Source organism: Aythya ferina (assembly GCF_964211825.1).
Source record: "Aythya ferina genome assembly, chromosome: 11".
Taxonomy (NCBI): Eukaryota; Metazoa; Chordata; class Aves; order Anseriformes; family Anatidae; genus Aythya; species Aythya ferina.
The window spans coordinates 19,481,371-19,486,337 of NC_140307.1; the positions used below are offsets into that span (position 1 = coordinate 19,481,371).

At 53.2% G+C, this 4,967-nt stretch overlaps 1 long non-coding RNA gene across 1 annotated transcript; it reads right to left on the reverse strand.

Annotated features, from left to right (window-relative positions):
* Positions 1 to 836: 836 nt before the first annotated feature.
* On the reverse strand, positions 837 to 3,188 carry LOC311442879. The gene is made up of 4 exons (XR_014696933.1): positions 3,123 to 3,188; positions 2,458 to 2,656; positions 1,774 to 2,005; positions 837 to 1,104 (listed from the first exon to the last, which is right to left on the reverse strand). It is a non-coding gene; the product is annotated as an uncharacterized lncRNA (long non-coding RNA).
* Positions 3,189 to 4,967: the final 1,779 nt, after the last annotated feature.

Genomic DNA, 4,967 nt, shown 5'->3' on the forward strand with positions numbered 1-4,967 from the left:
GGGGATGATTAGAAGGAGCAGTCAGATTTCCATTTGTTCAGAGCAAAGACAGGAGAAATTTCTGTGCTTGGAGGTGGTAACAAGCTGCTTTCTACTGTACTCTTAAAGAGCTTCAGCATCTCTCACTGTACCCCATCCACCTGCAGAGCAAGTCAGCAGAGAAGGCTGCATGGCCCAGGTGTTGCAGTTTGGGCACTCTCACACTCCTCCTTCTGAAGAAGAACACAGTCAAGCACTCCGCTCTTCTGTATTCAAGCAAAACTCCCAGCCTAGCTCCGCATAAGTGCAAAGGGAGTAAAGATTCAAAACCTGGTCCGAGATGGGTCAAACATCTGTTTGTTTATCTGTTATCTTCTCTTCTACTGAGTAAGCATGGGCAACACTAAGGAAACCATGTCATTCATAAAGTGGATTGATGTCCTTGGAGCTGTTCAGCTCCTTCTTGAGGAAAATGCACAACCTGTGTCTTACACTCAGATGGATTCACTCACTTGTGGAATTTATCCCTTGATACCATTGTCTGACACAGGCTTTCCTTCACACACACATCTGCAGACAGCAATTTCCTATTACAGATGCTGCCCATCACCTCCATGTTCCCTTCTTCCACTCACAAGAAAGTCAGATGTGGGCACTTCAGAGCAATCTGGGCAGCTAAGGGAGCCCGGCCAGGACCGGCCTGTGGTTCAGCACAGCCCAGAGGACATTTCTTGTGGACAGGGCTGTGTCCAACCAGCAATGCCAGCCAGCATGCTGTGAGCTGGGCCAAAGGCACGCGGCACTGCAGAGCCCTTTTCTCCAGCCCCCATTTCCTTGGTGCTCCTGCAGCACCCAGCACAGAAACAGGCAGTGATGTTAATGGGGATGGGCAGTCCTCGCAGTGAGCTGGGGTGGCTGAAATCCCCAGCAGTGCCTCCCAGGACAGCCCATATGCTTGCAGGCAGGTGAGAGCCAATGTTGTCAGATGCACTGTACAAGGGCAGGTGGGAAAAGGGAAAAATAAAGAGAAGCTGAGCTGATGGGCATTTCAATCCCTGCCTTGCTGGGCAATGTCTGCTTGCTCCTCCACGGCCAAAGCAGATGAGTTGGGCCTCCAGCAGCTCTCTGAAGAGCCTGTGTTGGCCCTGCACACTGAGATGCACTCTCCAGTGAAGTCCATCCCCTCAATAAAGGAAAAAATGGAGAAAATGGAGACATCTGCTGGGAAGCTGTCAGGTTTATTAGATACATGCGGGCTTGGGGACGGAGCAGCGGTAGGATCTCAAGGAATCTGAGCTCAAAGAAATAAAGGCAACTTCAAAAGGCACAAGCAGACTAGAAGAATCACTTAACAACAATATTTTTTTGCTGGCAATACAATTGAAAACACCTGAGAATCAAATCAGGATTCAGCCTATCCCCCTCCCTGGAATTGCAGCTGCTATCGATTCTGGGCACTAGATCTTAGGCAAGCTCCTCCGTAAACTCCTGACACCAGCCATTACAAGCGATCCCAGATGTGGAAGGATTTATGGGATCCCCACACTTTAAAATATGCACAGATTAGAGACCTTGCTAATTCTAAAGCTGGAGGGTGCCCACACCCCTCTGCTCCCCCCGGCACCAGGGTGAGGGCAGCAGTGCCACCGGCTGGGCACCGTGGAGCTGTGGCACCTCCTGGACTGCCCCAGGGCGTCCACAGAAGGGGACTGGGAAAAACAAGCTTATAAATGTGATATTGCAATCCACGTGAAATGGCTGAGCATCTCCGGCAGGAAAGTTGGTGCCATTCACACAGCACCTGCAGCGAATAGTCCTTACCCAGAAGAGCTCCTTCTCCTGACTTGAAGTACCTCGCCATGTCACAGAGGAAAGACGGGCTCCCCTTCGTCACACGCTGGAGGAGCCCAGGTGCTGGAACAGTGCCGTAACCCACCGGAGCTCCCCCATGTCCTGCATCAGCATTTTTGGCCTTTCCTTTCGACTTCCTTCTACAGCTCCTGATACCATGGCAGAAAGGGGGAGACTGAGAGATAGGAATGGACAATTGTGGAAGAGAAAAACTGTGGAATTTGTAGCCTTTGTAAAGTACAAAACAAGGTGAGAAACAAAGCTGTCAGTTTTCTCAGGCAATTAGAAGAGATGGGTAAGAAATACTGCAGCAACCTGGACCTCCCAGCCCAGTGTCCCCAGTAACAGTGAAGCAATTTGCATTGACTCCCATTGACATGAGATCAGCCCCTTCATGCTGCCAGAATAAATGAGGCCATTTGCAGTGGCAAATCCCAGCTCAGCCGTGTCCACAGAAGGCGACTTTTCTTCTGTGGCAGAAGGCAGCAGCGTTTCTCCTCACCGTGCATCTGTGCGAGCACTACTGCGAACAGCAGGGTCACTGCAGGCAGGTCGATGCCATATAATTTCCTTGTTATTTGTCTATAACAAAACAGTAGTCTTTAAAGTAAGGAAAATAAAAGCTACCTGCTTGGAGAGCTGTGTGTGCAGCCAATTGGTGGGGGTTGATTTTGGACAATGAACACAGCGAAGCCAGCTTGTGATCACGAATGGCTCTGAATTGTCTGTGAGGCCTCAAAACTAAGGATCAATATGTTGTCTGTCATGGTAAACATTTTTAAAAGATTCCTGCTTCATAGTCCACAGAAGAATTTGATTTCCATGCCTATTGAATAATGATAGATTTTATGACAGCAAATGTAAGATCTATCATGTGACTGGGATTAACTTTTGCTGATAATCTAATATCTGACCCTATAGCAAAGTAACTACTGCTGCACTACTCTTTTGCAGCCTTTCCCTCTCCCTTTGGCTGGATTCTCCCTCTCCTCATCACCTTGCCAGCCTGCTGCCACCTCCTCCCAGACAGAGCAGAGAGAGAGCACAAAAATACCACCCCCGTCCCACACATCTGAAAAACAGTGGGCTGGGAGGGCAGCTGAACCCTGCACTTTGCAGCAGCATCCAGGGAATGATTTCCTGTGCTTCTATGCATTTTCACATAGAGACCAACACCCAGCCCACACATGTGGCACCCCACACACGTGGCACCCCACACTGTCTCCACACCAGGAGCCCCCTCCCAGAGGCAGCATCGTGTGCCAGGGCAGCAACTACCCCACACTGCCCACCGAGCCAGGCACCAGGCTGCTGGCCTCCTCCTCAGGACAGGGCAGTGCTTTTTGCTAGCAGGTGAGAGGCAGGGGCAGAATAAATAATAGATACCATAAGCTTCTCATTAACCAATTAACAGAGCTCGTAAACAGAAAGGCAGCTTCCCAAGGCCTGCTGCTTGGGGTGAGTGGCACAGCTGCCATATAAACACTTTACAACGCCCAGGCTGATCCCCTACTGAGCTGTTTGAAGTCCCAGACCCCTGCACCACTGTGAGTAAGGTTTTCTTTTGCTTCTACAGCCTTCTAAGCTGAATAGCTTGTAAAACTGTTACAGCCAAGGGAATCAAACAGCTGCTCAAACCCTTCAGAAACAGTAAAGCTCTGCAATCACCAGCAAGCACTTGTGATGTGCCACCAGGCTGAAGGAGAAAACTGCTCTCCTTCAGCAGAGAACAACAAGTAAATCAACCAAGAAAGTGTACCAAGTGCTGATGTGATGAGGAGTGTAATCTGTCCTCGAAATGAAGGCTGTGGGGTCCTCTTGCTAGGTGCAGCCCTGGTTTAGTGCTAAACACTGTGGGCTCACTCAAGGCAGGCCTGCTGCGGGGCCAGGGCTGGGCTGCTGATGTTAGCACGGGGGGAACCAGCTCTCCAGCCTGCCCACCACCCCCCGAGGCCTTGCCCTGCGCCTCTGGGGTCAGAAGGGTGGTAGGAGCCAGTTCCCCTTGAAAACTCCTTCCTCGTTGCCTTGAGCCCATGCCAGGAACCTTTTCCTTCCTGAACGTAGGTGAGAACTGCTCCAGGCAGCTGAGTGGGCCTGGTGGTGGCTGAGGCGGCCAGGGACCCTCTTGGAGGCAGAGCCTGGTGCACGCTGTATCTCTGCCTCTGTCCAGCCTCTTAGCACAGCAAAAATGAGGAGGCCTTCAGGGAGGCTCTCAGAAATTAGCCTGGCGTGGTAAGCCCCCTCTTTTGGACCCACCAGGCTCCCCTGAGGGAGAATTTTCCTGAGAATTTCTCCTGAGGGACAGGAAAGGGAAGCTTGCATTGCCCCAGCCACTTCTGGTGTAAACATTTACTTTAGATCGAGTGGCACGTAAAGCAGAGAGGAGCTCTCTCTGGCTGGCTCCTAGGGCTGATAGTTAAATATTTATAATGTCCGAATTAGCATAGTGAAAGCTCAATTCATCAATTTGTTCTGCTCTGTCGGTAGGAAGGGGAGGGGTGGCACGGCGCCCCACAGGAGGTGCAGCAGGGGTGGGCAGGGTGGCTGCCCAGGCGAGGGGACTTGTTGCCCACTCCAGCGGGTCCGGGGCCGAGGCCGGCGGGGGGCAGAGCTGTAGGGATCCCTATCCTGCCCCGGGGGCAGCCCCAGGCCTCGGGGGAAGCAGCGGGGAGCAGCCTGGCCAGGCCGGGGGTGCCGGGGTGGGTGCGGGCTGCCCGGGAAGGGTTAAGGCTTTTCAGGCCGAAATCTCCCAACAGAAGGCAGGGTCAGCCTCAGAGCTGAAATTTAAGTGCTAATGACTGATGCCCTTCACCCCTCGGCTGCCTCCAAAGGCGAGTGCCCTGGATGAGCCGGGGCCGGAGAGCATTTAACATTTGAACTTCTTCCCGTCTGCGAGGCAGCAGGCCGTTGTGCGCGGGGTCGCTGACCCCCAGCCCCGCTCCCCCAGCCCCTCAGCTGCCTCCGGGCCCTAATTGAATGACAGATGGTCAGCGGCAGGAGAGGGCAGGAGCTGGGCCCCACGTCCCCACCGCCACTGCCCACGCACCCACAGGGCTGCAGCCGCCCGCCGAGGGGACTGGGTGGGCGCAGGGTGCTCGGGTGCACCCCGGGGCCAGGCAGGACCTGGGGCAGCCTGA